This window comes from Gymnodraco acuticeps, unplaced genomic scaffold (genome assembly GCF_902827175.1).
Source record: "Gymnodraco acuticeps unplaced genomic scaffold, fGymAcu1.1, whole genome shotgun sequence".
NCBI lineage: Eukaryota > Metazoa > Chordata > Actinopteri > Perciformes > Bathydraconidae > Gymnodraco > Gymnodraco acuticeps.
The window spans coordinates 30,152-42,834 of NW_022992247.1; the positions used below are offsets into that span (position 1 = coordinate 30,152).

At 39.4% G+C, this 12,683-nt stretch overlaps 1 long non-coding RNA gene across 1 annotated transcript; it reads right to left on the reverse strand.

Moving 5' to 3' along the window:
* Window positions 1-2,025: 2,025 nt before the first annotated feature.
* LOC117540015 lies at window positions 2,026-5,667 on the reverse strand. The gene is made up of 4 exons (XR_004568103.1): window positions 4,563-5,667; window positions 4,190-4,345; window positions 3,444-3,536; window positions 2,026-2,911 (listed from the first exon to the last, which is right to left on the reverse strand). It is a non-coding gene; the product is annotated as an uncharacterized LOC117540015 (long non-coding RNA).
* Between the last annotated feature and the right edge of the window lie 7,016 nt (window positions 5,668-12,683).

Here is a 12,683-nt window from a genome sequence, read left to right on the forward strand (position 1 = left end):
AAAATAACGAGACCAATGGAGTCTCTGAAAAGGTTCAAATGGGTACTTTAATTAAGTAACGTGGTAATAGAACAAGCAGGAGATAGTTGAAAAGACAAAAGCCGGAGTTGTCTCTGGGAGGCTGCAGCGAAGAAAAGAGAACTAGCTGTGCTCAGCCATCTCCTTTTATCCTCCTCCGTGCTGTGAAGAAAGGGATGGAAGCAAACAAGAGACAGAAGTATTTGAATTTGATCAGACACCAAATTTATAGCATTGAAATTAAATACTTTGAAAATCATGTACAGTATCTGAATTGTTTTGCTCCGAATTTACCTATGTGACATAAAAATGTAACAATTCAAGTAGTCAAATAGTCGAATAGTCAAATTCAGATCCCAAAAATTCAAGTGAAAAAAATTCTAATGCACAATTTCGGTGTTTAAAATTCGACGTAAAAAAATGTGGTGTTTAAAATTCAATGTCCAAAATTGCGATGCAACATCATCCGGGCTACTCAGACAGGATAAGCAATCGAGCCTGAATGCAATCAAACCGACTTCTGGCCTATCAGAGCCAAGCGGCGAACTCCGGGAGTGCGGTGAAGCCCAATGCTGCAAACTGTAGGCGATGGAGCAATTCCCGTAGACCCTATGTTAAAGTGTCCAACTTAATATCAGAAAATGAACATGTTTCTAGCCTGGATCCACAAAAACATATTCTGTATTACACTGAACAAAAATATAAACGCAACACTTTTGTTTTTGCTCCCATTTTTCATGAGATGAACTCAAAGATCTAAAATATTTTATATATACACAAAATAACCATTTCTCTCAAATATTGTTCACAAATCTGAAAAAATCTGTGATAGTGAGCACTTCTCCTTTGCCGAGATAATCCATCCCACCTCACAGGTGTGGCATATCAAGATGCTGATTAGACAGCATGATTATTGCACAGGTGTGCCTTAGGCTAGCCACAATAAAAGGCCACTCTGAAACGTGCATTTTTGCTTTATTGGGGGGGTCTGGGGGGGTCTGAAAACCAGTCAGTATCTGGTGTGAGGGGTAGGATTAGGGTTAGGGGTAGGGGTAGGGTTAGGGTTAGGGTTAGGGTAATGTTGTGAATCGAGTGGCCTGTGTTCGTCGTCCATAACATACGCCTGCCCATACCATAACCCCACCACCACCATGGGCCACTCGATTCACAACATTACCCGAACCCTAACCCTAACCCTACCCCTCACACCAGATATCTTTTGTTTGTCATTCATTACATTCATTGTGTCTTCTGTTATAAACATTCTTAACACAATATTAAACAGTCATATCAACAGCAAACATATTTTTAAAGCATTTTTAAAGTGATTTCTGTCTTTATAATATTATATAATTTTGAACAGTAATATGAACAATTAACATATATTTTTACCATTTTTGAAAGCTACTTATGCCTTAATAATATTATATATAATACTCAACAGTAATATTAACAATAAACATATTTATATTCATATATATAAACATCAATATTTGCTACATCCGTGCTCTCATCCAGCTGCAGACATATCCACTACACTGAAAAAAAAAGTTCTTTGGATTTACTCGATTTGAATGTGTACATTGGTCCCACACCATGAGAATGTGTAAAACTGACACATTTTTGCTTGTCAAACCATCATATACTATTCACATCAGACCGCTAGAAATAATCATGTTGATTCAACATGATATTTTTCAGCTACTGCAATCCCATTTTATTGAGAAATGTTAAAGCAATTTCATCACGTTCTGTTTATTTAATTTTGACCTGTAATTCTAACATGATTTTTTCATGCTATTATTCAAATATATTGTGTATGTTTTAAGCCATTTCATCATGTTCTGGTTGCTAGATTTTGACCAGTACATTTTACTTGAATTTTTCATGCTAATATTATTAAAACGTATTATGCGTGTTTAAAGCAATTTCAAATATGATGAGTCTTTCTCATTCAAATACATTGCACACATAGCTTCCAATGGAGGCAAATACCAAATCAAGCAGTTCTGTATCAAAACACTTTATTGAGCTTTAAATAAGCAACAAGAATACCACTATACACACACTTCAGTACATTCAAACTAGTTCTCCATTATGTGGTTTAATTCGGGGTTTTACCCTTTTCACAGTAACAATAGAATTTATAAAATATATATATTTGTAAACAATTAAAAGAGGTGCTACAGCACAGGCAATATAGAAAAACACTGCAGCATGGAACATTGAATAATTAAAGCATGGAACTATGCTTTAACCTGAACATTTGTGACATAAAATGACCTGTGGTGGCATCAGTCTAGAAGAAATATATGAAGGAACAATAAGAGTGCACAGGCTGAACAGTTGCACAGTTCCTTAAATTCTCAGCAGGGGGGGGGTGCTAGATAAAAGATTTCAGACACATGCAGGATTGACAGGTTTCTTATAATAGAGTCTGAAACACAAGCACTAAAGACAGCAATGGTCTTTCAAATGGTCTCAGGTTAAAAACACAAGTTGTAACGAAGTAACAACAAATCCTAAAACATAACAGAGAAAAAAGAACAGATTCAATTGTTTGGGGTTTCTTGCATGCAGCAGTCTCTGAACCGTTTCACTGAAGGAGCCTGTTTTTCAGAGCAGTTGCTTTGTTTGAGAGCTTACCGCAGTCCAGTTCCATTATAATGCTTTGGACTACTTCAAAGGTGTAGCGGAGGTCAGCAGGGTAGCTGATATTCAGCGCGTACATTAGTCCGAACAGCATTACAAAAGCTAATGCTACATTATCCAGATTTGTCAAGACTTTGACGCCTTCTAGAACGATCCCGATATCCTCCGGTTCATCAGTGGAAGCATCTTTAAGAACATAAATCCCCACAGTCGTGTCCTTGATGGCGCCTTCATCTGTGTCCTGTAAACAAAAAAACGGCAAAATGTAAGCAAATAAGACCTAAAACCAAGCCCCATCAAGAAAAAATGAAATAAAATAAGGGAAGGCATAGTATAGATCTAGCCATGGCAAGTTGAACATTATAAATGAAAGTAAATGAAAGATGTCAAATTAAATGTAGATAAAATAATCAAGTAATTACAGCAGAACATGAATCAATCTGGTGATCTTTAAGCTGGCTATGCCCTACTGAGTATAACAAGTGGGACACGTCCTTGTGTGGCACTAGTTGCCGTGTTCACTTATTGGTTTGTTAAAATGCTCCAAGGTAAATATGTATGCAACTACTCCACAAGTATAATAGGAAAAGTTGCAATTCCAAATGTATTAAGTTAATTCAAGCAGCAACGATGAAATATTGAATGTAATATTTCATAATATGAAACAAAAACCACCCACTATATTTTCAATGAACAATTTCAGCCCAAGAGATCATGTATGGAAACAAAAGTGAAGAGAAGTATCAAAGAAGCAGGCAGATTCATGTACATACCACATATTCTCGCACAAGGTCTTTTGGATCTTCCCCCATGTAGATGCATAGTCCCTTGATGATAGACTCGCGTCCAGCATCTACATCATCACACTGAAAGTAAATGTACTTGATTAGTGTCTTATTACAGGTCTTGTGCTTTAATTCAAGTCAACTACTGGTGTGAACTGTCATTTGGATACATATTACTTTGAGAATACAACATCACAGTTCCTAAGAAAGTGCAAGCTCTGCTGTGAGCTCCACATCCCCATGACATCTTTCTCAAATTGTGGTCAGTGGATATACGAGTTGAATTATTATATATCACATTTAAAATTGAGATGGATAGATTGCTCAAGACAGGGTCAGTTAAAGCTACAATGTGTAGAATTAGGGTGTTTTAGCTAAACGTGTGGTTAGAGAGGGAATGGCAACGCTCTACTCAATCAGAGAAGCTACGGTGGCACTGAAGGACCAAAAAGTAGCACTGTGTGTTAGAGCTGCTGTCAGCCGGCACTCTGGTCACTTTCACTGCGGAGCTACTACACTACTGAAAGGAGAAAGATAAAAAAAGCACTAATGGTCTCCTTGGCGATGAGCACTTTTTGTGTGCCATTCTTGCAAATAAATTATGTAATAACTAAAATGTAAAATATTGTAGCATCACTTTTCACAATTCTAAAATTCGTGATTCTCAAACATTGTTTTCAAAATAATTTATGTTTATAGGTTATTCATAATTGTGAGAATCCTGTATCACTTACATTAGCTATTTGCACAATGATTGTTTCCAGCCTTCCCCCAAGCTGTCCTCCTCGCTTTTGGAACAGCTTCATCAGGGTGCCAGAGTGGAGGTCCAGCTGAGACAAGAATTTTTATTGTAGTGGCTTGGTCGTGATTCTCTTGAATTCAGAGTTGATCTGAAAATGCATAAAAGCAAAAAGGAATTTGATCATTGTTTAACATTAGGGAGAAAACAACCACCACACATACTGGAGACCAGGATGAGGTTAAAAAGCACAGATGAATTATATAAAATCAGTTACAGTATATTAGCAGTTTGCCAGTGTGCCCATGGATTTCCTTTGATCAACTTCAAAATTCAGGATGGAAAACCGAGCATGGGATTAGCCTTACCTCAGAGACTTCAAACAGAGCAGGCCACCTTGCCATGAAATCCTCCACCATTGGACCCTCACGAACAACTTCATGTCTTCTGAGTGCAAAGGTCTTTTCCATCTTGAGTTTCACAATGTCTCTGTTGTTCCTCTTCTTTGCATCTAAAAGTAGAGCTCTCTGCATAGCTTCCAGACTCTCCTCAGTTTCTGCAATTGGGTATGTTGGGCAAAAATTCACCTCGGCTCTCTTTGCCTTTTTGACGCCAAAAGCTGCACTTTTCTTTCCCACAGGTTTGTTTTTTAAGGAGTTCACTGTCACTTCTGGACAGCCCAGTTTTCTCAGGTGTGTGCGGTAGTTGGATAGTTTATACTTTAAACTGGTCTTCCATCCGCCACATCCAGTGCAGGACCCCTTCTCAGATGAACACGGATGTGTTTTGATAAGACTTTGTGCCAACTCTTCCATCTCCTTATCAGTGACATAGACTTTATACTTCACTATTTCCTGCACTAAACGATCAAGGATGGCTGACTTCAACTTCGGCTCTGGCACAGTGCCATTTTGAACATAAGTTAAGCCCTCCTGCTGAAGTTTTAATTCTACATCGTAGGAGAACTTGGGCACATGAAAAACAGCAGGCCAAGATGATCGTGTGCTCGTAGACTCAATTGACTGTACATCTGTATCCACATATCCGCTGGACAGGGACGAGGAGTCATTTAGAGCGTAATACATCTGGGGATTTAGGACTGCAACAGCAGACCTCTCATGGTCATTCAGAATAGCGGTGGGCCTTGACACATCACAGACTCTCAGAGTACCTTTTTTCCACTACTTCAGTCATTGATGTAAGGTTAAGGAATTCATTTCCAAACAAGGAGTCCATAAACTGCAGTCGGAAATTGCCCCCAAGTCCACACTGTTTCTTGACTTCATCTTTGAGGTCATCAACTGATACAGGGAGTCCATGAGGGAGAGTCAGCCTCTGAGAGCTGCAATCAGTCAAGATTATCTTGAGGATCACAGGAGTTCCCATCATCAAGACGATTTAGTCTGCATAGCTCTCACTTGCTCCAGAAGCTGAGCAGATACTCAGTTTCACTCTCAGTAGCGGCAGCTCTGATTGGCTTGAAGGGCGGTCGTGTGATTTAAAAACAAAAAAACAAAATATTAATAAATAACAAATATTAAAAGATTGGCATCAAAGGACACAAAGAAATTCCCCTTTCCCTCAAACTTTGCATGACCCCCCTGGTGGCCCCCCGGGGGGTCGAAGCCCCCACTTTGAAAAATACTGGCGTAGTCAATGCTTTAGTGACAAGGAAACAGAGGCGCGGGAAGGTATTTTGAGTGGGGGTGCTGAGGCAACCCGGTATCACGGTGAGACGTGAACATGTGACGCTTTACCATTGCTGGGAGACGTGAAGATGTCACGGTTTCGTCTTTTCAAAACGTGAAAAGCGTGACAGCTACACGGTATTGTTAACCCATGTTAACCAGTGGAGAAATAACCGGAAATACCAAGCAAATGCTACCCCGACGTAATGATTTATTTTGTAATAGTCGCACTCGATTACAGCGATTTTCTTGTTGCCCCAGCTGGTCGACACCTCTTTTAGCATAAACAAAGGCTACATTCATGTATTAAATCGATGTTAATCCGTGCGTGTGGATGTGGAATTAACGGACGTGACGTTGTGCGATTGAGTTGCCAAGCAACAGCTTCGGTTCATGTTAATTTACAAACTATTCAACTACAACCGTAGTTATATTTATGTGAAATCTGAAAACGTTTTTTAAAAATACAATAATACTTTATTCCGAGTGTTCTTGCTTTTCTCTTTGAAAGTCATCACATAACGTCATTGTAATACACGGTTTCGGCTGCATTAAATATTACATATCTGCCGTAATTCTGTATTTATAGAGCCCTGCTGAGAAGACTTCTAGACAAACATGAGGCACTGAAAACGTGACGTGGATCATAAATATATCAGTAGTTAAACAACATCTTACATTTCTTTTCACACAATACGTCTCCTTGCAGTATCAACACTAATTCGGCTGACTTTTATATTTGATCCAATTGGTAGATAGGCTGTATTTAAACCATAACCGTGCAGAGCTGATAGAAAGGGACACCTGGTGGTCAAAGCACGTTATTGAATTGTATTATTTTATTATTAGATATTAATAGGAGGATGTGCAAAACAGACAAACTAATAAGGCTTAATTTAAACATTAAAGAGTACTTTAGGTTAAGGTCTTATTTTGAATAAGAAAAAAGCTTTAAGAAGAATATGGAGGGATGAAACCCTCTTGAAACCGCAGGTCCTTCCTTCCTGCAGCGGTCAGACTTTACAACCAGCACTGCCCCTAGTAGACCCTCCTACACACACCACAACACAGACTATAACACCCCTTGCTGCTAAATACAAACCAACTTTGTGCAATATGTGCAATATATATATGCCATTAATAACTCTGTAATGTATACCTGGCCACTAAATCAATATATATGCCGTTTTGTTTTTGATCTGTATTTTTGAAAATTATGTAACTTTTTATCTTTTTTTTAGCATATTGTTTAATTTATTATAACTTAGTACTTTTTTAGCATATTGTTTATTTTATTATAACTTAGTACTTTTTTAACGCATGTAAGATATGCAACACTAAGCTGTCTGTGGCTCTTTCCTGCTGTAACGCTGCACATTTCCCCTCTGTGGAACTAATAAAGGTATTCTGATTCTTTAATGGTCACACATGCAGAGCACACAGCACACACAGTGACATTTGTATCTACAGATAAATATTAAGCCTGACAAAGTACTTAACGTCTAATATATTGCTTTCCTGCAATGTTAACTATGTTTAAGCACTTATTTGTTTATTATTTGTTTATTATTAAACTGATATTATACATATGTATTATACTCTTATAAGATATATGTAGATAGTATAAGAAATGTGCAGAATGACAGTTTAATGGTGGAGTATAAACACATATTGATAGATGTCTTGTAATGCACTGTTGAGGAACCTGCGACCCAAGTTTTTCATTCATTGCATAACTACACAGTAGTTGTGTATATGATATGTCAATAAACCTTAGCTTATAAAATCTTGAAATCTTGAAAGGGATGTTCAAACTAGTCATTATATACAGCCTTTAATGAACTATTAGTAGAGAATAACGAGTAATGAATATACTTTATAGAGATCCTATTAATATCTAATAATAAAATAATAAAATTCAATAACGTGCTTTGACCACCAGGTGTCCCTTTCTATCAGCTCTGCACCGTTATGGTTTAAATACAGCCTATCTACCAATTGGATCAAATATAAAAGTCAGCCGAATTAGTGTTGATACTGCAAGGAGACGCATTGTGTGAAAAGAAATGTAAGATGTTGTTTAATTGCTGATATATTTATGATCCACGTCACGTTTTCAGTTTTGGCGGCAGTTCTCCTGTATGTCCAGAAGTCTTCTCAGCAGGGCTCTATAAATAGAGAATTACGGCAGATATGTAATATTTAATGCAGCCGAACCGTGTATTACAATGCCGTTATGTGATGACTTTCAAAGAGAAAAGCAAGCACACTCGGAATAAAGTATTATTGTATTTTTAAAAAACGTTTTCAGATTTCACATCACATAAACACCAAATCCCAGCATGCATTACGGATAACCATCCAATCATCAAGCTGAGGATCTTGCCTACGTCTGTTTCCGGTTTCGTTTAATGACCGATGTATTTTGTTATACACACATTCCTTCACATTTACATTTTAATGTGCATTAAAGTATTTCGTGAGGCCTTCTAACATGTTTTTAAATATAACTACGGTTGTAGTTGAATAGTTTGTAAATTAACATGAACCGAAGCTGTTGCTTGGCAACTCAATCGCACAACGTCACGTCCGTTAATTCCACATCCACACGCATGGATTAACATCGATTTAATACATGAATGTAGCCTTTGTTTATGCTAAAAGAGGTGTCGACCAGCTGGGGCAACAAGAAAATTGCTGTAATCGAGTGTGACTATTACAAAATAAATCATTACGTCGGGGTAGCATTTGCTTGGTATTTCCGGTTATTTCTCCACTGGTTAACATGGGTTAACAATACCGTGTAGCTGTCACGCTTTTCACGTTTTGAAAAGACGAAACCGTGACATCTTCACGTCTCCCAACAATGGTAAAGCGTCACATGTTCACGTCTCACCGTGATACCGGGTTGGCTGAGGTGCTGGACTCCAGTGAACACTATTACGGGCACTATAGAGCACGCACAAAAGCACTCCCCACACGCAAACACACAGGACACCCGCGACTGTTACAATGAAGGCCCGATAATCAGCTCACGGCATATAGGCAGGGGTAAAGTGCTATTTTTTACGAGTGGGGAGCGTCTAGGGAGGTCAGGGGGGATGTTCCCCCAGGAAGATTTTTTTTAAATATTGAAGTTAAAAGCGTCAATCTGGTGCACTTTGAGACCAACATTAAGAGATCTATGGATACATCTCTCAACACCCAGATGAAACACAACTGTAAGCAGATGTTCTTTTTCTTTATGGATATTTTACAAATCAAACTGTATTCTTGTTTTACTGCCATATAGTATTTCATAACTGTTTTTCCTTTATTCTCTTATTTATTTTATAACGATAATGATCATATGAAGGTGTGCCGTGTAAATAATCTTTTGAATAATTTGTGACCAAACCGTTTGAGACCCACTGAGATAACTTAGACTAAAGTTAACTATCTAAACACTCAGAGAGTCCTTTAGCTCACCTGGTCCTGAGCCTCTCAGTCTGAGAGGAGAGCTCTCCTCCAGCTTGTTGTGGAACCAACAGCTTCGTATGTCCGTTAGTGCAGCTAGCTAACCAGATGCTAACAACACGGTCCCTGCTGCTGGCACCGGTCCCTCTCTCTCCCTCTCTCCCTCTTTCACACACACTAAATGCGCTATTTCCGCACACACACAGAGCCGAGCTTGAATGACACAAGCACACTTTTATTTCCATGCAACTCTCTGATTGGTCTGGTGTCTTGCCTCTGTTGCATTCACTGAACACGGGAAATTACAGTTCTATCGTCCTCTCTTGATGAGGTTCACGTAAAGCACGGTTAATGTATTATATTATGGAGGTAGAATTGTCCGGGGCTACAGAAACAACATTCGGGGCAGGCCAAAATATTATTTTACCAACAATGTGGAATTTATTGGCTACATATTACACAGATTATGCACAGCGGGAGCAGCAATAACCGTCCAATAATAATTCAGACAGGGGAGCTCCGCACCCCCTGCCTGCCGCTAGGGGGTGCTGCAGTGCCCTCAGCACCCCCCTTTTTCTCCTCCTTATCTCTTTTTATTTAATGCATTATAACGGCTATAATAGTTACTTTAGTAATACTGAAAGTACTTTACGGCAGTTATCATTTACGGTAGCCCCGGATGTCGTCATAGCTAACCACGTCTGTAAACAAAACATATTCAAATAAACTGTACCTTCATTTAATATTCAGCAATAATAATATCTCGACGTCTATAGATGTAGTGTTAAAGTCAGTAGGTTTTGGTGTGCAACACTCTGCTCTTTACATTCACATTTGTAGAAAACGTAATATTAGCCACATGCTAAATGCTAACCGGCGATGAAGGATTTTCAGAATATAAACTTGGCATTAAGATTGTGCGAGAACTTCCGTTTTTTTCAGAATAAAACAGCTTTTAAGCTGACGGTATGTTTAAACCAAATTATGCCATAAAACATTGATTTTAATTTCTAACAAACTCCGTTGATGCAGATGGGGGTGTGTGCATGGCTCCTGTCCCGCCTGAAGTCCACGATGATCTCCTAGGTCTTCTTGGTGTTAAAAGCCAAGTTGTTGTCAGCACACCACGAGGCCAGGTGCTGTACCTCATCCCTGTAGGCCGTTTCGTCGTCACCTCTGATCAGGCCTACCACCGTGGTGTCGTCTGCAAACTTTATTATGGTGTTAGAATCATAAACAGCAGCGCAGTCATGGGTGAACAGGGAGTACAGGAGAGGGCTCAACACGCAGCCTTGTGGCTAGGGTTGCAACAAACGACTAATTTGATAATCGATTAATCTATCGATTAATTAAACGATTAATCGACTATTCGGACTATTACTGTATGCCTTGCACAATTTCTCAAACGCTCTTATTTAGCCATCAACTTTTAGATGTAGCTTGATGTTGTTTTAGGCATGTGGAAACTAACAATGAAGACAATAAAGATGAATACTTGATTCAAAAATACATATATTATTGAATTAACTAAACACATTTTGAACAAAATTAACATTGCTTTTTATTTCAATTAAATAAATAATATTTCACATCAAAAGAAACAACAATGTTTTAACAAATCGTATTAAATAATGTGATAACATAATTGTAAACAGAATAGCTGAAACTTTAAATAATAAATAAATAACTCAGTTACCTCTAATCATTAACCCATGTTTGTATCATTTTGTTAACTCTGTGTGTTGCTGCTAGCATACATAACACCTGACCTGGAAACGTTACTCGTGGATGGGGCTACAGAGCTACTAGAAAGACAGTCGAACCCGGTGCATTCCTCCGTCCAGGGGCGGACTGGCCATCTGTAGAATCTGGAGAACCACAGAACGGCCGGTCGTCAAGGGCCGTTGACGGCCGGCCGGCCCATTTTAATAAATAAATAAAAACACTTTGTTTAGTTTCGGTAATTATTCTGTGCTGTGTGTTGCAGCCGGCCCGTCTCTCCCCCATTCTCATTTTACAAAGAGTGAAACAGCGCCCCTCTAGATGTTATGGTGAAACAGTAGATTGCACTCTCTGTTGCAGAGGAGGCTAGCCAAAATTGGCTTCCCTTGGTGAAAAAAAAGTAGGGATTGACCAATCAGATGAGGCCCACGTCGTGCCCCTGCCAACCTGTGATTGGTCAGGGCCATGCCAAGACCAATCCAGAGGCGGCTGGCTGCCTCACAATCCCATCAAATCGCATCAACTTCAGTTCGTACTGTTACTGTCATCACCGCCCTTAGAAAGTAGCAAGCAACTGAAGCAAGTGCAATTATGGAGGGTGGAGATTTGAAGTATTTCATCAAACATCATTTTACTAAACTTCCGCTACAGCAGCAACTACAAATAAAATCTGATGACAGGTCAATGCCCAAACTGGAGCTGTGTACTGAGAGGAAAAAAGGAGCGAATCGGACGTAAAACTTGAAATAATAAACAGCAGATTTCTAACATTTGACATTTCATGTGGCCGGACTGGGTCAGTTTCCAGGGCTGAAATGTAGTCCCAGTCCGCCCCTGCCTCCGTCTGAATGTGGTGCACTTTTGCTAAATGTTTAGACAAATTGCTCGTGTTACCGCCCTTACATGCTAAACTCTTATTGCACTTTTGGCAACGAGCATTGTCCACATTGAGACGGGTAACATTTAACCACACCCTGGAGCGCTTCTCTCCGCCATCTCCTCCGTGTGTGTGTGTTGCTGCATGTAGCAGCCGCGTGTGTGTAAACTGCCCCGCCCCCTCGCACACAGGGAGAGATCGCGTCTGGATTGGAAAGGTCGAAAATACACCATAGACGCATATTTTTGTCTTTTTGCATATTAGAAACGAGTTGGCGACACTAAGAATGCGATATAATGCTTATGTAGCAATAATACATGACATATATTTTTTAAATGTCTCCAGTACCGATAAAAAGACCGATAACGTTGGAGCTTAACGGCGCGTAAACACACGTGATGACGTCACCAACGAATCGACAACTGAATTAGTTGGCAACTAATTTGGTCGTCGATTTTAATCGATTAAGTCGATTAGTTGTTGCACCCCTACTTGTGGCACACAAGGTAGAAGGTAGAAGGTTCAAGGTAGAAGTGGAGGAGGAGAGGTTGTCTAACTTCACAGACTGGGGTCTGTTAGTCAGAAAGTCCAGCATCCAGTTACGGAGCGATGTATTGATAGCAAGCTGGCGAAGCTTGGAGATCAGCTTGGAGGGGATCACAGTGTTGAATGCTGAACTGAAATCTATGAACAGCATTCTGACGTAAGATTTGGGGCTATCCAGGTGAGTCAGGGCAGAGTGGAGT